Source organism: Anolis sagrei, chromosome Y, assembly GCF_037176765.1.
Source record: "Anolis sagrei isolate rAnoSag1 chromosome Y, rAnoSag1.mat, whole genome shotgun sequence".
NCBI classification, from domain to species: domain Eukaryota; kingdom Metazoa; phylum Chordata; class Lepidosauria; order Squamata; family Dactyloidae; genus Anolis; species Anolis sagrei.
Window position 1 is genome coordinate 29,622,677 of NC_090035.1, and position 23,483 is coordinate 29,646,159.

A 23,483-nucleotide genomic window follows, 5' to 3' on the forward strand; every position below is an offset into this window, starting at 1 on the left:
CGCCTAGTAGAGGTTTATTGTGAGGTTTGTTGGAAACTAGGCAATCAAACAGGTCCAGCTAAAACCTCCCAACAAAGGATCCCCAGGCAGCAATCAGCCAGGCTTTCAAGCTGCAAGGTCATTCAGTGCTAATCAAGGTGGCAAATTGCAACATTCACACTTGCCTCAAACACACAAAACGGTCTTTCTCCCACCCTGGACATTCCACAGATATATAAACTCAATTTTCCTAGCTTCCAATAGACCTCTGAGAATGTCTGTCATAGATGTGTCATCAAACATTAAAACCCCTGACTTCAAATTGGTCTGACCGCAGCAGAGAGTTCCACAGTTCCCAGGAGTATGAATTTTCCAAGTATCTACAAGACAGTGGCATCAGCAATAGCTACACGAAACTCTCTCCCTTTCAGATTCCCCTGGCCACTTTGTAACAATCCCCCAATAAAAAGGATCCTTTTTCCGATGCAGGTGAAACATCAGGAGAGAATGCTTCTGGAACATGACCATGTTTATTCGTTCAGTCACTTCCGACTCTTTGTGATCTCCTGGACGAGCCCATGCCAGAATTCCCTGTTGGCCGTCACCACCCCCAGCTCCTTCAGAGTCAACCCAGTCACTTCAAGGATACCATCCATCTATCTTGCCCTTGGTCGGCCCCTCTTTTACCTTCCATTTTCCTCGGTATCATCTCATCTGCAAGCTTTCCTGCCTTCTCATGATGTGGCTAAAGTACATCTTTGCCTCTACTATCCTTCCCTCCAATGAGCAGTCGGGCTTTATTTCCTGAAGTATGGACTGGTTGGATTTCCTCACCGTCCAAGGCACTCTAAATTTTTTCCTCCAAAGCCACAGTTCTAAAGCATCTATCTTCCTTCGCTCAGCCTTCCCTATGGTCCAGCTCTCACATCCATAGGTTACTATGGGGAATGCCATTGCTTTAACTATGTGGATCTTCGTTGCCAGTGTGATGTCTCTACTCTTGACTATTTTATTAAGACTAGCTGTGCCCTGCCACGCGTTGCTGTGGCCTATAGTATGAATTTTTGAAGTAGAGGTAGATATCTGAACGATTATGAAAGAGAGGTACGTACCTATTCCTTACCCCTTTTTCTTCCCCTTCCCCTTTCTCTCCTTTCTTCCTTCTCTACCTCTTTCTTTCATTCCTTCTTTCGCTCTTTGGTTTCATCCTTCCTTCTCTCTTTCCTTCCTTCCTTCCCTCCCTCCCCTTCTCTATTTCTTTGTCTCCTTTCTTCCCTCCCTGTTTCCTTCCTTCTTTCCCTTTTTATTTCCTTGTCTCCTTCCTTCCTTCTTTATCTCTTTCCTGCTTTTCCTTTCCTTTTTCTTTCCTATTTTCTCTTTTTCCTTCTTTTGGTACCTCTTTTCTTCCTTTCTTCCTTCCTTCTCTCCTTCCTTCCCTCCTTCCTTCCTGTCTGTTCTCCCCTAATACCATAGTAGAGTCCCTTCTAACTCTATTTTGAGTCTATTTAATATAGTAATATATAGTAGCAACATTATGTTATATAGTAGTAGATATAAAATATATATATATATATATATATATATATATATATATATCCCCATACTAAGAAAGGGAAATACGAAAGTATGCTCAAACTTCCGTACAGTGACCCTTATTTCTCATGCCAGTAAGGTAATGCTCAAGATCCTGCAAGGGAGACTCCAGCAATAGATCGGGCGAGAGTTGCCAGATGTTCATGCTGGGTTTAGAAAAGGCAGAGGAATGAGAGACCAGATTGCCAATATCTGCTGGATAATAGAGAAAGGCAGGGAGTTTAAAAAAAAAAACATATATTTCTGCTTCATTGACTATTCTAAAGCCTTTGACTGTGTGGATCATAATAAATTGTGGCAAGTTCTTGGTGGGATGGACATACCAAGCCACCTTGTCTCTCTCCTGAGGAATCTGTACAAGGACCAAGTAGCAACAGTAAGAACTGACCACAGAACAACAGGCTGATTCAAGATTGGGAAAGGTGTACGGCAAGGCTGCATACTCTCACCCAACCTCTTTAACTTGTATGCAGAACACATCATGCGATGTGCGGGGCTTGATGAATGCAAAGCTGGGGTGAAAATTGCTGGAAGAAACATTAACAACCTCAGATATGCAGATGACACCACTCTGATGGCCGAAAGCGAGGAGGTGCTGAGGAGCCTTCTAATCAAGGTGAAAGAAGAAAGCGCAAAAGCTGGGTTGCAGCTAAATATATAAAAAAAACAAGATTATGGCAACAAGAATGATTGACAACTGGAAAATTGAGGGAGAAAATGTGGAGACCGTGACAGGCTTTGTATTTCTAGGTGCAAAGTTTACTGCAGATGCAGACTGTGGCCAGGAAATCAGAAGACGCTTACTTCTTGGGAGGAGAGCAATGTCCAATCTCGATAAATAGTAAAGAGTAGAGATATCACACTAGCAACAAAGATCCGCATAGTCAAAGCCATGGTATTTCCTGTAGTAACCTACGGATGTGAGAGCTGGACCTTAGGGAAGGCTGAGCAAAGGAAGATAGATGCTTTTGAACTCTGGTGCTGGAGGAAAGTCCTGAGGGTGCCTTGGACTGCGAGGAGATCCAACCAGTCCATCCTCCAGGAAATAAAGCCTGACTGCTCATTGGAGGGAAGGATACTAGAGACAAAGTTGAAGTACTTTGGCCACATCATGAGGAGACAGCAAAGCCTAGAGAAGACAATGATGCTGGGGAAAGTGGAAGGTAAAGGAAGAGTGGCCGACCAAGGGCAAGATGGATGGATAGCATCCTTGAAGTGACTGGACTGACCTTGAAGGCGCTGGTGGTGACGGCCGACAGGGAACTCTGGCGTGGGCTGGTCCATGAGGTCACGGAGAGTCAGAGACGACTGAACGAATGAACAACAACAAACATATATGTATTATATAGAAATACTAGCTGTACCCGCCACGCGTTGCTGTGGCCAACCTTCCTCCCTCTTTCTCTCCTTTTTTCCTATCTTTCCTTCCCTCCCTCTTTCATTCCTTCCCTCTTTTTCTCTTTTTTCTTTCCCTTCTTCTTTCTTCCTTCTCTACATGTTTCTTTTCTCATTTCTTTTGCTCTTTGGTTCCACCCTTACTTGTCTCTTTCCTTCCTTTCCTCCCTCTTTCTCTCTTTCGTCCCTTCTCTCCTTCCTCTCCTCTTTCACTTTTTTATTTCATTCTCTCCCTCCTTCCTTCTCTACTCTTCTTTCTTTCCTTCTTTATCTCCTTCCCTCCTTCTTTCCCTCCTCTCCTTCCTTCCTCCTCTGCCTCCTTCTCTCCTTCCTTCCTTCTGTTCCCTGCTTTTTTCTTTCCTTCTCTCCTCTCCTTTCCCTTCTTCTCTCACACTTTCTATCCTTCCTTCTCTCCTTCCTTCCTTCTTTGCCTTTCTTTCTTTCCTTCTTTCTCTCCTTCCCTCCTTCTTTCCCTTCTTCTCTCCCTCCTTCTCTCCTTCCTTCTGTGGGGGGTGTGGGCAGGGGAAGAAGAAGGAGGGGGAGGAGGGATTGATTTGGACAAGGTGGGAAGGGGCAGGGCGCGGTTTGGAGTGGGCGTTGCTTCCTTGGAGGGGGCATGGGAGGGGCAAGAAGAAGGAGGGGGAGGAGGGATGGATTTGGACAGGGCAGGAAGGGGCGGGGTTTTGAGGGGGCGTGGCTTCCTTGCAGGGGACGTGGGCAGGGGAAGAAGGAGGAGGGATGGATTTGGACAGGGCGGGTAGGGGCGGGAAGGGGTTTTGAGAGGGCGTGGCTTCCTTGGAGGGGCGTGGGTGGGGGGAAAAAGGAGGGGGAGGATGGATGGATTTGGACAGGGCGGGAAGGGGCAGGGCGGCGTTTTGAGGGGGCGTGGCTTCCTTGGAGGGGGCGCGGGCAGGGGAAGAAGAAGGAGGGGGAGGAGGGATGGATTTGGACAAGGCAGGAAGGAGCGGGAAGGGGTTTTGAGGGGGCGTGGCTTCCTTGGAGGGTCGTGGGTGGGGGGAAAAAGGAGGGGGAGGATGGATGGATTTGGACAGGCTGGGAAGGGGCAGGGCGGGGTTTTGAGGGGGCATGGCTTCCTTGGAGGGGGCGCGGGCAGGGGAAGAAGAAGGAGGGGGAGGAGGGATGGATTTGGACAGGGCGGGAAGCAGCGGGGCAGGGTTTGGAGGGGGCGTGGCTTTCTTGGAGGGGGCGTGGGAGGGGCAAGAAGAAGGAGGAGGAAGAGAGATGGATTTGGACAGGGCGGGAAGGGGCAGGGTGGGGTTTAGGTGGCGTGGCTTCCTTGGAGGGGGTGTGGGCAGGGGTGCGTTGGCCGGCTGGCCATGTGCGCGTGGCGGGGCACCATTGCACATGCTCAGTTTTGTCTAATTGTGAGTGTGTTTTAATGTTGTTTAGTATTTTGAATCGATTTGTGCATACTTTGTGGGTTGAGGTATGTGCATGGGAAATTTGGTAAATTTACGTCGGGGTTTTTTTGAGTTTTGCTGTCCCATTGGACGCCCTTTCTCTTTTTATATATATAGATATATAATATTAATATATGACATATTTTATATGTGTGTGTGTGTGTGTGTGTGTATCACCAACCAGTGATCCAACATCCATCCATATGTGTGTGTGTGTGTGCATGCGCACGTGCGTGTGTGCGCATGTGTCTACACTGACTTATAATCGAGTCCTAAGTAGAAGAGTTGACTTTGGGTGCATCTACACTGTAGATTTAATAAAGGAGAATGAAGCTGGTGAGGGGAGGAGAAAATCTATTTTCTGTCGTTTTGAAAGTGGTTTTTGGCATACGTAAGCATGAGTCCCCTTTCAGAGGGAGAAGGGCAGGGTATAAATATAGGAAATAATAAATCTATATACATAAAAATGTAATGTTCGTTTGTGGAATTAACAGAACTCAAAACCACTGGACACCTAACAACCCAATGTATGTCCTTCACTAAAAAAAAATATGATTTTGTCATTTAGGAGTTTTAGTTGCTGGGATTTGTAGTTTACCTATAATCAAAGAACATTCTGACTCCCACCAATGATGGAATTGGACCAAGCTGGGCACACAGTTTTCCCATGGCCAACAGAAAATACTGGGTTTGGTGGGCAGTGTCCTTTGGTTTTAGAGTTGTTTCTTTGGGTTTTTTTTTTTTGAGTGGAGGACATAAATTGGACTGTTAAGTGTCTTGTATCCAAATTTGGTGTCAATTCCCCCAGTGGTTTTTGAGTTCTGATGGTAGCACAAACGAACATTACATTTTTATTTATATAGATTGGTCATTGTTCTCCTCCCAAGAAGGAAACGTCTTCTTATTTCCTGGCTGCAGTCTACGTCTGCAATAATCTTTGCATCTAGAAATACAAAGTATGTCACTGCCTCCACATTTTCTCCTTCTATTTGCCAGTTATCAATCAGTCCGGTTGTCGGACTGTTTTTTTTTTTTAGGTTTAACTGCGACCCAGCTTTTGCGCTTTCTTCTTTCACCTTGGTTAGAAGGCTCCTCGGCTCCTCCTCGCTTTCAGCCATTAAAGTGGTATCATCTGTATATCTGAGGTTGTCAATGTATCCTCCAGCAATTTTTACCCCAGCCTTGCATTTGTCAAGTCATGCACATCACAATTTTTTGCGTAATTACTATGGGAACATGATCATACAGCCCGAAAAACTTACAGCAATCCAAATTTCAGAACATTTTATTTATCCAAAATTTTGCCAGATTTTTAAAGTTTTTATAAACAATGTGTTTTTTTAATAATAAAGGAAATTTGTTCCTAATTTCAAAGTGTTATTTCCTGTTTGATTGTGTAGTCCTTACTTTGAAAGTCGTCGGTCTACTCCAGAAACTGTTTTTGTGGGAGAAAGTTCACTCAATTGGAGGAGACGCAACAAAGCAGAATGTGTTATAGGGTGATGGCCCTTGGGCAAAATTTTTACAGTGTAATACACTTTTGTCATGTTTTTATGAATGAACCAATTATGAACTGACATTTATAACTCAGGGACAAAAATTATAGTACAGACCCCATCAGGGCCATCCATTTAGTTCATTTTTTTCCAGCCCAGCACAGAGATTGGCTTACTTATTAGAGAGAGAGATATCACCCAGTCCTCCTCTTTGTAGATTCTGGCTTCTGTAAGGGAGGGACGGACCTCTCTCTCCACTGTCCTGATTTGTGCTCTCTAATGCTGATGCAGTCTGGGAAATGTAGTTTAGGGCAGGCATATAGCTTCCGAAACTACATTTTTGCATAATTACTATGGGGAAACGTCATTGGCTCCTATCTCCCACATTTTTAAAGCTACTGGGTATATCTTGCTACAATGGTAGAACACATTTACCACTGTCAACCCACCAAATTTCAGAACGTTTCACTTACTGATTTTTGTTGAATTTTCAAAGTTTTTGGGAGGGACTGACAGTTGGGTGAGTGGTCTTATTAATAAAAAACCCTCCTCATAAATGTATAGCAGAGTAACCTATCAGCAGCAGTGTGACTCATCACCAGTAGCCAAAGTGATGAAAAGAACAAAAACACACAGACCAATGTTATCTCTTTATAGCAAAATTATATGGTTGCACTATTTACAAAAATAAGGTTTCCATAACACAAATAAACAAATAACAGAGTAGCTTTACACATAGCAGCCTTCACACTGGAGATTTCTTACATGAGGCATCACACACACAGAGGTTTACCTCACATTGCTCAGGACAACCCTAGCTTTGGCCCACTGACTCTAACAGGCTTCAACCTATTAATTCTTTCAATGCTTGATTTGCACTTTTGTAATAAAAAATGCCCAGTTCATTTTTAATATTTCTGACATAGACCTCTCTTTCCACTATCCCGATTGGTGCTTTCTGATGCTGGTGCAGTCTGAGAAGTGTGGTTTAGGGCAGGGCCTTTTGAATTCTGTGGAATAGGGCTTCTCCCTTCCTAAACAACATTTCTCTGTGCTGTTCCCACAATGTGCTACTCCCGCTTTTGCCTGCTGCCAATGCTGAGAGTGCATTAATTTTACAGAGGAATGGCAAGGCACTAAGTCAGCCATTGGCTTTCCTTCCTTGCCTTGCATTGAATATGAAACTGACTTTGGGAATCTTTCGAGATTTACTGAACTAAAACAAAGTATGGGGTAGGCTTCGATTCTAAAATATTTGGTGTGGGCCACGCAAACACTTCGACGATGGCTTCTGAATTACAAAACTTCTGCTTTTTTTTTACAATTTCCAACTTTTCCAAATTTTTTGCATGTGCCTTCTATTTATCTCTAAATACTTATGCATCGCCCAAGTTTGCCCATGCCTGACCTAGAGATTCCTAGAGAGACTGTTTTCAATCAATTCCTAATACATAGTTGCAAATAGGGATGAATAGGCGCTCAACCCAGCAGCCTTGAAAATAGCTTTCTCTCTCTCTGTGTGTGTGTGTGTGTGTGTGTGTGTGTATGCATGTAGTCATATATATATACACACACACACACACACACTTTTATACCTACACACCCACACACACTTTTATAGCTATATATATTTATATAAAAATATATACTTTTAGGGCTATATATATGTATGTGTGTATATATATATATATACTAGCTTGGGGACCCGGCGTTGCCCGGGTTATTAGAGAAAGTGGGTAATGGCGGTTCTGTATGCCAAGTTTGGTCTTTATTGGTCTTTGGATTACGGCTGCATTATTTTCAGGAAGTGAGTGAAGGTACTTGAAGTCCCATCATCCATGGCCCATCCTCCTACAAACAGCAGCAGGATATAGAGTGGGTCATGGGGGCTCTGTGTGCCAAGTTTGGTCTTTATCAGTTATTAGATGAGGGTGGCAGTGGTGTCAGTAAGTGAGTGAAGGTACTGCAAGTCCCATCATCCAAAGTCCATCCCCTTTCAAACTGCAGCAGGATGTAGAGTGGATCATGGGGGTTCTGTGTGCCAAGTGTGGTCTTGATTGGTCATTAGAAGAGGGTTGCAGCAATTTTTGGAAGGGAGTGGAGGTACTTGAAGTCCCATCATCCATGGTCTGTCCTCCTCCAAACTGCAGCAAGATGTAGAATGGGTCATTGGAGCTCCATGTGCCAAGTTTAGTCTTGAGTAGTCATTGGCGAGGGTCTCAGTGGTCTCAGGAAGTGAGCAAAGGTACTGCAAGTCCCATCATCCATCTCCATTTTTTTCCAAACAACACCAGGACGTAAAGTGGGTCATGAGAGGTCTATGTGCCAAGTTTGGTCTTGATCCGTCATTGGATGAGGTTTGCAGAGGTCTCAGAATGTGAGTGAAGGTACTGGAAGTTCCATCATCCATGGTCCACCCTTCTCCAAAACTGCAGCAGGATGTAGAGTGGGTCATGGGGGCTCTGTGTGCCAACGTTGGTCTTGATTGGCCATTAGATGAGTTTTGCAGCAGTCTTGGGTAGTGGAGGTGCTTGAAGTCCCATCATCCATGGTCTGTCGTCCCCCAAACTGCTCCAGGATGTAGAGTGGGTCATTGAAGCTCCATGTGCCAAGTTTAGTCTTGATGAGTCATTGGCGAGGGTCTCAGTGGTCTCAGGAAGTGAGTGAAGTGACTGCAAGTCCCATCATCCACTGTCAAATTCTTCCAAACCGCACCAGGATGTAGAGTGAGTTATGCAGGCTCTCTGTGTAAATTGTGGTCCTGATCCATCATCGTTGGCAGTTGTAATGGTCTTAGGAAGGGAGTGCAGGTATTGGAAGTCCCATTGTCCATGGTGCATCCTCCTTCAAACTGCACTTGGATGTAGAATGCGTCATGGAGACTCAGTGTGCCAAGTTTGGTATTTATTGGTAATTGGATGAGGGTTGCAGTGGTCTGAAGAATTGAGCAATGGTACTGCAAGTCCCATAATCCACGGTCCATTCCCGGCCAAACCACACCAGGATGTAAAGTGGGTCATGAGTGGTCTATGTGCGAAGTTTGGCCCTGATCAGTCATTGGATAAGGTTAACAGGGGTCTCAGAATGTGAGTGGTGGTACTGCAAGTCCCATCATCCATGGTTCATAGTCCTCCAAACTGCAGTAGGATGTAGAGTGGGTGATGGGGGCTCTCTGTGCCTAGTTCGGTCTGTATTGGGAGTGTTCTGACCCAGTCCCCGGCCTTTCCTTTCCTCTCTTTCTCATCTCGGAATGTTGGATTTGAGGCTGGCCAATCAGAGACCATATGCAAATTTCCTTCTGTCATGCCCCGTTTCTGCCATGAACCCTCTTCTCCACCAGGGGCTCCTACTGAAGCTGGCCAATCAGAGACCATATGCAAATAGCACCACAGCGGCAGCCAATCAGAACGCTGGCACATACACCGCCCTCCACAATTTCTCTGTCCGATACAAACACTCTTCTTTATTATATACTAGCTTGGGGACCCGGCGCTGCCCGGGTTATTAGAGAAAGTGGGTAATGGCGCTTCTGTATGCCAAGTTTGGTCTTTATTGGTCATTGGATGACGGTGGCATTGTTTTCAGGAAGTGAGTGAAGGTACTTGAAGTCCCATCATCCATGGGGGCTCTGTGTGCTAAGTTTGGTCTTTATCAGTCATTGGATTAGGGTCGCAGTGGTTTCAGTAAATGAGTAAAGGTACTGCAAGTCCCATAATCCATGGTCAACCTTCCTCCAAACAGCATCAAGATGTAGAGTGGGTCATGGGGGCTCTGTGTGCCAAGTTTGGTCTTGATCGGACATTAAATGAAGGTTGCAGCAGTCTTGGGAAGGGAGTGGAGGTACTTGAAGTCCCATCATCCATGGTCTGTCCTCCTTGAAAGTGCACCAGGACGTAGAGTGCATCATGGGAACTCTGTGTGCCAAATTTGGTCTTGATCGGTCATTGGTGAGGGTCTTGGTGGTCTCAGGAAGTGAGTGAAGTGACTGCAAGTCCCATCATCCATTTCCATTTTTTTCCAAACCACACCAGGATGTAGAGTGGGTCATGCGGGCTCTCTGTGCGAATTGTGATCCTGATCCATCACTGTTGGCAGTTGTAATGGTCTCAGGAAGGGAGTGCAGGTATTGCAAGTCCCATCGTCCATGGTGCATCCTCCCCCAAACCGCACCAGGATGTAGAGTGCATCATGGAGACTCAGTGTGCCAAGTTTGGTCTTTATCGGTAATTGGATGAGGATTGCAGGAATTGAGCAAAGGTACTGCAAGTCCCATAATCCATGGTCCATCCCTGGCCAAAACACACCAGGACGTAAAGTGGGTCATGAGAGGTCTATGTGCCAAGTTTGGTCCTGATCAGTCATTGGATGAGGTTAACAGCAGTCTCAGAATGTGAGTGATGGGACTGTAAGTCCCATCATCCATGGTTCATCCTCCTCCAAACTGCAGTAGGATGTCGAGTGGGTCTTGTGGGCTCTGTATTGGTAATTTTCTGACCCAGCCTCCCCGGGCCTTTTCCTTTCCTCTTTGTCATCTCGGAACCTTGGAATTGAGGTTGGCCAATCAGAGACCATATGCAAATTTCCTTCTGTCATGTCCCTGTTTCTGTCATGAACCCTTTTCTCCACCAGGGGCTCCTGTTGAAGCAGGCCAATCAGAGACCAAATGCAAATTTCCTTCTGTCATGTCCCCATTCCTGTCATGAACCCTTTTCTCCACCAGGGGCTCCTGTTGAAGCAGGCCAATCAGGGACCATATGCAAATAGCACCACAGCAGCAGCCAATCAGAATCGTGGAACTTTCAGGCTGGCCAATCAGAAAGCCGGCACATACACCGCCACACATCCGCCGCATACAAGTTTTGACTTTTATTATATACTAGCTTGGGGACCCGGCGTTGCCCGGGTCATTAGAGAAAGTGGGTAATGGCGGTTCTGTATGCCAAGTTTGGTCTTTGTTGGTCATTGGATAACGGCTGCATTGTTTTCAGGAAGTGAGTGAAGGTACTTGAAGTCCCATCATCTATGGTCCACCTGATATCGAGCTCTTTTGGGGGGCCCTCCCAGGAAGGGAGATCCCTAAAGACCGCTAATGGGGTCTTTTGACCTCGGTGAGCAGCCAGCGAAAGCCAATCCAAAGCGCAAAATATTAAGAATTAATCCCACCAGAGGCTGAAGAGGTATCCAGTGACCGAAGCGTTTATTTCTGCGATTCAGCTGAAAAGGATGCGATTGTAGTGATAGTTCACATACAAGCATACATTCATAGAAGTTACAGGCATTTTTATATTGTCAGAACAAAGGAAAAAAACAGTTGAAACTCCCGCCCGCCCTCCCTCAGCTGGCTTCGCCCTGATTGGCTGGCCCTGGAACAGCTGGGAGGAGGCTTGGCTGCATGTCCCGCCTCTCAGCCAACCAGCGGGCGCTGCTGCCTCCAAGGGGCCAATTGGAGCCTTCCTAGCGCCTCCGAAGATGGTCCAATCAGCAGCCAGGAGGACTCAGCTTGACAGCTCAGGGGAGGCGGGACGCCCAGGAGGCGTCCGCCAGCTGATTGCTGAGCCTTTGTTTGCCAGCGGGGTGACAGACAGAAGAAACAAAAGAGTTTCCTGGCCTGTTGATGAGATCTGGAGGAAATATGAAAAGGGGCTGATGATGGTATTTGGATCTCAAAACTCTGTAAACAGGGGGACCCTGAAGACAAAGGAGCTGCACAAATTCCATGGGTTGAGTTAATCAGTCCTTTTTTCCGGGTTTTGGTTGACTTATCTCTCAGCCCATTGTCTGAACTCTGAAAATGAGCCCTGAGATAGGATCAACCCCGGCCCATGCAAATGTTAATATGAATGGATTTGTTTTGAGGAAATAGGATTTCCCCCAACAGTAACCTCAGGTCACATTCCTTTTCTGGGGCAAAGTTCAGGAGGGAAAAAGGTGGGGAAGAGAGCAAGGGTACATTTCATATGATAGACTTCCATTATATACATTTCATCATGCTTCATATCCTTCATACATTCCATAAATGAATCCCCATCCCCAACCCAGCAAAGTTTATTAAAGACAACAATAATAAATGTATTTCATTCTTGTTGGAATCATAGTCTCCTTGGTGAAGGCGGCTGTAGGCTGAGGCGGCTTGTCCCTCCAAGCTAGCCTGGTCTGAGGTTTGTGTCCAAAAGTGTGGCTGGAAACAGTCCGGGATGTGGAGCAGAAAGTCAATAGGAGAGGGCAAGCAAGAGAGTTCAAAGGGGGGGGGGCTTCTGGGTTGCAATCTGTGAAGCAGTGTCCTTTGGGAAACTACATTTCCCTGATCAGGGGCCAGGGTCCAGTACACAAGCCAGAGAATTCACAGAGAGGAAACAGGAACCCAGTTATGTGTGCTGGGTCAGGAAGCAACAGAATCCATTGTCCGGCCCTTGGCGAACTACAAATACTTGGGGGGGAAAGATGCTCCGCATCAAATCCTCCCTTCGAGGCTGGAAAATGGTCACACTCATTTTCCCAAGCCTCGACAATTCTTTAGCACCCAGGGCCTCTTTCTAGACTGATTAGATTGTATTCTGTTGATTATTCTGGGGCCCAACTTAAGCAACAACAGCAGGACCCAGCAGGGTGGGAGAGACCAGTGGCAGAGTGTCCTTTGGGTTGGAGAAAAAAAAGACTGAAGTAAGAAGGTGAAGATGGTGGAGGCAGGGGATGATGGAGCCTGTGATGGCAGTCAGCATGGAGCACTCAGGGGTCCCGAGTGAGTCCCCAATGGAGAAGGTTGGCACATGGTGGAATTCTCCCATCTGGCAGTGGTCCTCAGGCCTCCTGGGGGCGCTGGCTCCTCCCTTGGCACTTGGGGGAGGGAGAAGATGGGGCACAGCCTTGCTACTCCTTCTGGCGTGGCGCCTCCTGGTGACCGCAGACAGGTCTGGCTCTCCATCATCACAGAGACTCAGGGGTAGTGTCTAGGAAAGTCAGAAAGAAGGTTTACAGCCCCCTCCCACTCCCCTTTTCCCAGCCCAAGGGTAGTTAGTGGGGAAACAAAGGGAAAAAACTTTCATACCTAGTGGGGACGTCAGTGGTCTCCTTTGGGCCACTCCTCTGCACAGCCTCTGGAACGGGCAGGGCCTCCTTCCTTCATGGCAGTTGCTGTGGGATCCTGGTTGCTCCTCCTGCGATGGCATTCCCCCGTGGGGGCTCAGATCAGCCTCTAGGAGGGGCTGTCTCTTCTGGGCGGCATGGGGTCTGGTCCTGCTCTCCTAGGATCTTCCTGTGCCATCTGGGTTCCACACAGGAAAGTCCACAGACCTCCCATTGTTCACCTCACCCAGGTAGTTGTCCTCAGCGGCAGGAGTGGATTATGGGTCCCACAGTTCAATCTGATGTCCGGTGGTCTCTTCACTGTGCAGAGGGGACCCCTGGACCTCGACGCCCCCCTCATATTTAAGGCAGTTAATGGGATAATTTAGACATACACATACATGCGCTCAGGGAGAGGGGAGGGAGGAAGGGCCAGGAAGGAAAAAAAAGCATCAGAGGGACTGTGTATGTAAGAGAGAGACTTAACCATAGATGTGGGTGAAATGTCTGGAGGGAATGCTTCTGGAACATCTCTTCCTTTGGTTTGAGAAGAAGGAGGTAAGAGGGAGCAGCAGGATTTCTCTGGGAGATAGAGGAAAGAATTTACAGAATACTGGCTTCTTAGAAGATGGGAGGGGAGGGAGAAGAGAGAGAGAGAGAGAGAGAGAGAGACCCAGCAAACTTTATTTGGCAAAAGGAAACAGGAACAGAAAAAAGGTCCCCCCCTACACCTCCCTTTGTTTGCAAGAGGAGAGAGGGAGGAGGGGTTTGAAAGCAAAAAAAGGGGGAGTTGGAGAGTAAAGAGAAAACAAAGGAAAGGCAGGGACATTGGTGACTGCCCCTGAAAAATGGGTTTTGTAGTTGCACAGAAGAGAAGGGGAGAAGAAGAGAGCTCTTGGGTCAGGGAAACCAGGCGAGAGAGAGACTTTTGCAAGGCAGCTGAGTCACATCAGTGGCAGAGTCTCTCCTGGTGAGGAGAAACACTGTTTATTATAAATAAACAGGCACTGAAGATTCAGCTTTAGAAAGAAAGGGATTTGTAGTAGCTTGGTGAAGAAGGGAATGAGCAATGCCTCCGTTTCCCATCTGAAGGAAGGAAAAAGGTGGCACAGGAGAAAGCAGGAGAGGAGGAGAGCAAAGAATTTCCCTAGTGCGTTTCCTCAAGGAGCAGAGAAGGAGAAGAAAAATTGAAGGGGCATATAAATGCAGACATATCATAAATAGGGAATAGGGAAATGGAGGGGTTGGGAAGGGAAGGAAGGAGTCAGGGAGATTGGGTAAAGGGAAATGGGAATGGGATGGTAGGGGAACAAGCAATTTTTTTCAAGGAGAGGGAAAAGGGTCTGGAGGGGGTTTCCTGGGGGTTGGGGCTTTGTTACCTTCCCCTTGCATGGTAGGAGTTGGCCACAACTACCCCCCTTCCACCTCCCTCCGGCACATGGCAAAAAGCATGAGGCATAGGCGAGTTCGGTCCACTTGGCCCTCTCACAGCGATCCGACTGCCATGAGGGGCCACGAAACTCCACCTGCTGAGGGCCTGGTGGGCCACCTCTCCATGCGATTTTTACCCTACTGGCCTGCGTCGGCGACGCAACCCTGTCCCATTCCGCCAGTATTCTTCCTAAAGGTGTATCCGATGAGACAGGACGTTTGATCCTGGAAGAACAGGCGCCCATCTCTCAGCTACCAGCTCCACAGACCAGTGGTTAATCAGGGAAGCCCCCCCCCCCCAACCGCAAGGCAGGCCAGAACCTGAAAAGTTCCTGGATAGGAGAGCTCGGGGCGATCAGCACTTGGCAGCTAGGCAGTCCAAAAGGGGAGGACTCCCTTTCCCACGTAGCTCCCGCCAAGTCAGCAAAAAGCGAGCTGAATTGCAATTCCGGGCCTCAAACGCCTAGGTGTTCGCTACCCCCAGTCAGGAATTTGTTACCGAGATCTAAGGACTTCCCTCCCCAGTGGACGACTCCGAAGCTGGTTCGGAAAGCCTAGAATCTCCTCCCACCTGACGACCACCGGGGCAGCCCACGGTTGCTTTTTCTTACCCGTCCGGACGTTTTCCTTTCCCCCTTCTGCGTCGGTCACTCCTCTTCCAGGAAGTCCTTGGATCAAGGCTTCCCTGGCACTCCTTTGTGCCGAAACTCCAGGTCAGAGCTTGGGAGGAAGTGGCTGCGGGAGAATTTGTAGTTTTGTCAAGAAGGAGAGTCCAAATTAAGAGAGGCGCCTCTTTTCCCAAGCCGTTCCTCCTTCGCTGCTGGCCCAAAGAATCAGACCAAGGTGCCTGCTTGAAAATTTAGGCTATAATTTAGTCTGGACTTCAAGCAGGAGTCCCTTCGTGGTAAGCCAAATGATATCGAGCTCTTTTGGGGGGCCCTCCCAGGAAGGGAGATCCCTAAAGACCGCTAATGGGGTCTTTTGACCTCGGTGAGCAGCCAGCGAAAGCCAATCCAAAGCGCAAAATATTAAGAATTAATCCCACCAGAGGCTGAAGAGGTATCCAGTGACCGAAGCGTTTATTTCTGCGATTCAGCTGAAAAGGATGCGATTGTAGTGATAGTTCACATACAAGCATACATTCATAGAAGTTACAGGCATTTTTATATTGTCAGAACAAAGGAAAAAAACAGTTGAAACTCCCGCCCGCCCTCCCTCAGCTGGCTTCGCCCTGATTGGCTGGCCCTGGAACAGCTGGGAGGAGGCTTGGCTGCATGTCCCGCCTCTCAGCCAACCAGCGGGCACTGCTGCCTCCAAGGGGCCAATTGGAGCCTTCCTAGTGCCTCCGAAGATGGTCCAATCAGCAGCCAGGAGGACTCAGCTTGACAGCTATGGGGAGGCGGGACGCCCAGGAGGCGTCCGCCAGCTGATTGCTGAGCCTTTGTTTGCCAGCGGGGTGACAAACAGAAGAAACAAAAGAGTTTCCTGGCCTGTTGATGAGATCTGGAGGAAGTATGAAAAGGGGCTGATGATGGTATTTGGATCTCAAAATTCTGTAAACAAGGGGACCCTGAAGACAAAGGAGCTGCACAAATACCATGGGTTGAGTTAATCAGTCCTTTTTTCCGGGTTTTGGTTGACTTATCTCTCAGCCCATTGTCTGAACTCTGAAAATGAGCTCTGAGATAGGATCAACCCCGGCCCATGCAAATGTTAATATGAATGGATTTGTTTTGAGGAAATAGGATTTCCCCCAACAGTAACCTCACACCCTCCTACAAATAGCAGCAGGATATAGAGTGGGTCATGGGGGCTCTGTGTGCCAAGTTTGGTCTTTATCAGTCATTAGATGAGGGTGTCAGTGGTGTCAGTAAGTGAGTGAAGGTACTGCAAGTCCCATCATCCAAAGTCCATCCTCTTTCAAACTGCACCAGGATGTAGAGTGAGTCATTGGAGTTCCATGTGCCAAGTTTAGTCTTGATTAGTCATTGGCGAGGGTCTCAGTGGTCTCAGGAAGTGAGCAAAGGTACTTCAAGTCCCATCATCCATCTCCAATTTTTTCCAAACAACACCAGGACGTAAAGTGGGTAATGGTGGTTCTGTATGCCAAGTTTGGTCTTTATTGGTCTTTGGATAAAAGCTGCATTATTTTCAGGAAGTGAGTGATGGTACTTGAAGTCCCATCATCCATGGGCCATCCTCCTACAAACAGCAGCAGGATATAGAGTGGGTCATGGGGGCTCTGTGTGCCGAGTTTAGTCTTTATCAGTCATTAGATGAGGGTGTCAGTGGTGTCAGTAAGTGAGTGAAGGTACTGCAAGTTCCATCATCCAAAGTCCATCTCCTTTCAAACTGCAGCAGGATATAGAGTTGATCATGGGGGCTCTGTGTGCCAAGTGTGGTCTTGATTGGTCATTAGAAGAGGGTTGCAGCAATCTTCGGAAGGGAGTGGAGGTACTTGAAGTCCCATCATCCATGGTCAGTCCTCCTCCAAACTGCACCAGGATGGAGCTCCATATTCCAAGTGTAGTCTTGATTAGTCATTGGCGAGGGTCTCAGTGGTCTCAGGCAGTGAGCAAAGGTACTGCAAGTCCCATCATCCATCTCCATTTTTTTCCAAACAACACCAGGACGTAACGTGTGTCATGAGAGGTCTATGTGTCAAGTTTGGTCTTGATCCGTCATTGGATGATGTTTGCAGAGGTCTCAGAATGTGAGTGAAGGTACTGGAAGTTCCATCATCCATGGTCCACCCTTCTCCAAAACTGCAGCAGGATGTAGAGTGGGTCATGGGGGCTCTGTGTGCCAACCTTGGTCTTGATTGGTCATTAGATGAGTTTTGCAGCAGTCTTGGGTAGTGGAGGTACTTGAAGTCCCATCATCCATGGTCTGTCGTCCTCCAAACTTCTCCAGGATGTAGAGTGGGTCATTGAAGCTCCATGTGCCAAGTTTAGTCTTGATGAGTCATTGGCGAGGGTCTCAGTGGTCTCAGGAAGTGAGTGAAGTGACTGCAAGTCCCATCATCCATTGTTAAATTCTTCCAAACCGCACCAGGATGTAGAGTGGGTCATGCTGGGTCTCTGTGTAAATTGTGGTCCTGATCCATCATCGTTGGCAGTTGTAATGGTCTTAGGAAGGGAGTGCAGGTATTGCAAGTCCCATCGTCCATGGTGCATCCTCCTTCAAACTGCACTTGGATGTAGAATGCGTCATGGAGACTCAGTGTGCCAAGTTTGGTATTTATTGGTAATTGGATGAGGGTTGCAGTGGTATGAAGAATTGAGCAATGGTACTGCAAGTCCCATAATCCACGGTCCGTCCCCGGCCAAACCACAGCAGGATGTAAAGTAGGTCAATGTGTAAAGAGGTCTATGTGCGAAGTTTGGTCCTGATCAGTCATTGGATAAGGTTAACAGGGGTCTCAGAATGTGAGTGGTGGTACTGCAAGTCCCATCATCCATGGTTCATCCTCCTCCAAACTGCAGTAGGATGTCGAGTGGGTCTTGTGTGTTCTGTGTGCCAAGTCTGGTCTGTATTGGTAATTGTCTGACTCAGCCCCCTCTGGCCTTTTCCTTTCCTCTCTTTGCCATCTCAGAATCTTGGAATTGAGGCTGGCCAATCAGAGACCATATGCAAATTTTCTTCTCATGTCCCCGTTTCTGCCATGAACTCTTTTCTCCACCAGGGGCTCCTATTGAAGCTGGCCAATCAGAGACCATATGCAAATAGCACCACAGCGGCAGCCAATCAAAATGCTGGCACATACTCCTCCCGCCACACTTTTGTCCTCCACATACAAGTTTTGACTTTTATTATATACATAGATATAGATATAGATATAGATATAGATATAGATATAGATATAGATAGCTACTGTCCCCTGTCACGCGTTGCTGTGGCCCAGTCTGTTGATCTGGAAAATAAAGTAATGAGAAAGTGTTGGTTTCTAATATAGGTAATGTCTTTATGCTTGTAGGTAAACAGTATTTCTTGTGGAGATAGTCTGGTTTGCCCACCCTGGAACATGCAAGGTATCATTGTCCTTCTTTAAATCTATGATACTATATTTGTGTGTGTGAATCATATCTATCTATCTATCTATCTATCTATCTATCTATCTATCTATCTATCTATCTGTGTCTATTCCTGGATGGGTCTTTGTCAGGAGGACTTTGATTACCTTTTCTTTCCCTGATGAAGGGAGTTGGATTGGATGGCCTTAAGTATTTTCTGTTGGTCATGGGGGTTCAGTGTGGGAAGTTTGCCCTGATTCCGTTGTTCCTGGGGTTCAGAATGCTCTTAGATTGTAGGTGAACTGTCAATCCCAGTGATTACAACTCCCAAATGTCAAGGTCTATTTCCCCCAAACTCCATCTGTGTTCTTATTTGGGCGTATTGAGTGCTTGTGCCAAGTTTGGTCCAGATCCATCATTGTTTGAGTCCACAGTGCTCTCGGGATGTAGGTGAACTGTAACTCCAAAACTCAAGGTCAATGCCCACCAAACCCTTCTAGTGTTTTTTGTTGGTCATGGGAGTTCTGTGTGCCAAGTTTGGTTCAATTCTATCATTGATGGAGTTCAGAATGCTCTGATTGTAGTTGAACTATAAATCCCAACAGCTACAACTCCCAAATGACAAAATCATATTTTTTTTAGTAATGGTCACTCCTTGTGTTGTGAGATATTTTGTTGCCAAATTGGGTGTGATTTCATTCATTGGTTCTTTTGTTTTTAAGGTACTCATTATGCACAGAGCATTTTTTAATATATAGATATATATCATACATATACTTTTATAGCTATATATATACTTTTATAGATCTATATATTAATATAAATATATACTTTTATAACTATATATATCATATAAATATATATACTTTTCTGGCTATATACTATCCTTCCCCTGCCACATGTTGCTGTGGCTCAGCTTGTGTATATGTGCTTTGTGTGTGTGTATACATGTGTGTATATATTTGTGTATATGTGTATATACATGTTTGTGTGTCTGTGTGTCTGTGTGTGTGTGTATGGTTTTGTGCATGCTTTGTAATGTATTATTTTTTGCTTTTAAGTCCCTTCTGCTGTGTTTTTGTATGTTTTTATGAGTGATGGTCGCTCATTGGACTGATAGGTGTATTGTGTCCAAATTTGGTGTCAATTCATCCAGTGGTTTTTGAGTTATGTTAATCCCACAAACAAACATTACATTTATATATATACTACCTGTACCCACCACACATTGCTGTGGCCAACCTTCCTTCCCTCTTTCTGTCTTCTTTTCTTTCTCTCCTTCCTTCCTTCCTTCCTTCCTTCCTTCCTTCCTTCCTTCCTTCCCTTTTTTTCTTTCATTCTCTCTGTTCCTTCTCTTCCTCTTCTCTCCCCCTCCCCCCGACTTTATCTTTCCCTTCCTTTTTCTCCCCTTTCTTCCTTCTCTATGTATTCCTGGACTGCAACTCCCCACAGTCCTCCTGATCAATCTATCTACCTCTCTGTCTATCTCCATCTAATCTATATATCTTGTCTATCTGGAGGATTGCTGGGAGTTGCAGTCCAGGAAGAGCAAATTGGAAATATTATTATTATTATTATTATTAACTTTATTTGTACCCCGCTAGCATCTCCCGGAGGACTCGATGCGGCTTACACAGGCCGAAGCCTCAAACACAATACAGTAGAAAGTATAACATCACAACAACAAGGCAAATCAAACAATAAGCAAAATAACATAACACCATAATACTAAGCAAATCAAGCAATAAGCAGAATAACAACAAAGACAGTACATCAGGACATTATTAAAAACTGGTTCGGCCGGCGCACTGGGGTACAAGGGTTAAAAGTGCTGAATGGCAGGAGGCACGTAGGGTTAAAAGTGCGATGTGCAGTGACAATTTGTTATGCTAAGGTGCTACTAGGACTTGGGGTGGGGATTCCTAGTCTGGGAAGGCACAACGGAACAGCCAAGTTTTTAGGTTCCTTCTGAAGACGGCTAGAGTGGGGGCTTGTCTGAGCTCTTTTGGGAGGGCGTTCCAAAGTAGGGGGGCCGCCACAGAGATATCAGGGATTGGGATGCTCTCAAAGAAATCCAAAGAGAAGAAAGCTTGCATCTTGGAAGCAGTGCATTTGGATTCTCCTCCTCTTCTAAAGGGCCTGGTCTAGGGGATGCTGTGAGCTGTAGTCCGAAAGAGAGTGTGGATATGCTATTGTGTATTTTGTTTGCCAGAGAGAGTCGTTTCTGTGCATGCTCTTCAGCGTCTTTTTGCTTTTTTGGCTTAATAAGTCCCTTCCACTGTGTTGTTTTATAGTGTTTTTATGAGTGATGGTCACTCGTTGGCCTGTCTTCTGTCAAAACAGTCTCTCTAGGATTGTCTTCTGTCAAAATTTGGTGTCAATTCGTCCAGTGGTTTTTGAGTTATTTTAATCCTACAAACGAACACAACATTTTTATTTATATAGATGTATATGCATACACTATCTGTCCCCTGCCATGTATTGCTGTGGCCCACTCTGTGTATATGTGTTTTGTGTGTGTATATATATATATAGATAGATAGATAGATATTTGTGTATATGTGTATATATGTGTGCGTTTAGGTATATATATCTGTGGTTTTGTGAATGCTGTTATTGATTTTTGGCTTTTAAGTCTCTTCTGTTGTATTTTTCAGTGTTTTTATGAGTGAAGGTCACTTGTTGGTCTGTTCAGTGTATTGTGTCCAAATTTGGTGTCAATTTGTCCAGTGGTTTTTGAGTTATTTTAATCCCACAAATGAACATTACATTTTTATTTATATAGATATTCATATTTTTATATTAAAACTTTTATAGCTCTCTCTCTCTATATATATAGATAGAGAGAGAGAGAGAGAGAGAGAGAGAGTCCGGGAGGGCTTTTGCACAATTGAGATCCCTGCGCCAACTGCGACCGTACCTCGCGAAGGCTGATCTGGCCGGGGTGGTCCATGCCTTGGTCACCTCTAGATTGGACTACTGTAATGCGCTCTATGTGGGGCTGCCCTTGAAAACGGCTCGGAAATTCCAACTGGTCCAACGGGCAGCAGCCAGGATGTTAACTGGGGCTCCTTACAGAGAGAGGTCAACCCTCTTGTTCAAGGAGCTCCACTGGCTGCCGTTTATTTTCCGAGCCCAATTAAGGTGCAGGTGCTTACCTACAAAGCCCTAAACGGTTTGGAACCATCCTACCTGCGTGAACGTATCTCTGTTTACGAACACTTTCACTTCTTTCATCCAGAGAGGCTCTGCTCGTGATCCCGCCAGCGTTGCAGGAGCATTTGGTGGGGACGCGAGACAGGGCCTTTTCTGTGGTGGTCCCCCGACTCTGGAACACCCTCCCAAAAGTTCTTAGATAGGCCCCTATATTGGCAGTCTTTAGAAAGAACTTGAAGACCTGGCTGTTCCGATGTGCCTTTCCAGAATAGAAACCTCCAATAACAAGTCCCAGAAGTACTTTATTAGAACTAATAAAGTGTGCACACCGCACACTGCACTTACCCTATAATCCTTACATATCGCCTGTCACATCAGCACTTTTATTCCTGTACCCATTACTCTGGCCCGGCCCAGTTTTATAGTGTCTTGATGTATTGTTTATTGCTTGTTGTTTAATATTGCTTTAATTGTTTTTAATTTGCTTTAGGTGTTGTATTGTTATGTTGTGTTTTGAGGCCTTGGCCTTTGAAAGCCGCATCGAGTCCTTCAGGAGATGCTAACAGGGTACAAATAAAGATAATAATAATAATAATAATAATAATAATAATAATAATAATATATTCATATAAATATAAATATAAACATATTTGTAGGTGGATGCAATTGAAAAAATATGTATATCTATGGACAATCACATTCACAGAGTCACAATGGAGGACCAAAAGATTCCTAGAGAGAAGATTTTTAATCCAAAATACTCAAATCCACAGAGTCCCATTGGAAGACCTGGACAATCCTAGAGAGACTGTTTTCAATCATTCTGGGAATAATGGAATCCAAAGTCTCAATGGAGGACCTGGATATTCCTAGAGAGATTGTTTTCAATCAAATTGGTGAATATTGAAATCCATAGAGTCTCAATGGAGGACCTAAGGGTCCCTAGAGGGAATGCCAGTTGAATCTATATAAATAAAAATGTAATGTTCCTTTGTGGGATTAACATAACTCAAAAACCACTGGGGGAATTGACACCAAATTTGGACACCTTACACCTAACAACCCAATGTATATCCTTTACTTAAAAATGGTTTTGTAATTTGGGAGTTGAAGAGCATTCTGAACCCCACCAAGGATGGAATTGAACCAAATGTGGCTCACAGGACTCCCATGACCAACAGAAAAAGGGTTTGGTGGGTGTTCTGTTGTGCGCTGGGCCTGTAAATAATTGCAGTAAATAATTATAAATAATAGGACGTGCGACTTGAGCCCAGCGGGAAGCCAGGGGGCCCTGAAGAGAAGTTCTCAGAGGTTTTTCACTACAAATAATCTTTAGATGGCTTGTGAAGTATAACAAAGTCCTTTATTAATGAACAATCAAACAGAAACTTTTCTTGTCTTCAGTAAAGCTAAACAAATGATTCCAGGCTTTTATGCAACTGGGGGCTTCCTAAACTTGCCCACGAAGGACAGGCGTCTTCAATAACTGTTTCTTCAAAGGAAAATCCCCTTTTTAACTTCTCCCAGGCTGACTGTAATCTAACCCTTACTGATGTGGGCTCCGCTACCGGGTCAAACTGCGTTTCGAAGCACCGAATGGACCTACCAGTAAGGGCTTGGATATACTCCAGCTGGAGTTCTTTGGTCTTCCAAACTGTTTACCCTCTGAAATTCCTCAAAGCTTTAGGGCTGTTTCTCTGGGAATCTTTGGCTGCTCTTAAGACTGTTCTCCCCTGGAAAGTCTTAAGAGTTCAAGCTTTTGTACAGGAGAAGCTTGCACACGTCCTGTACATTAGCTTTCCTTGCTGAGACTAACTAAAAAAGGGCTCCCTTCCCTTCCCAATTGCCCTGAGCAAGGGCCGGAACCAAAACTTAACAATGATGGACAGGTGACTTGCCCTACGACTGCAACCAAGGGAAGCCACCATTCTGCAGAA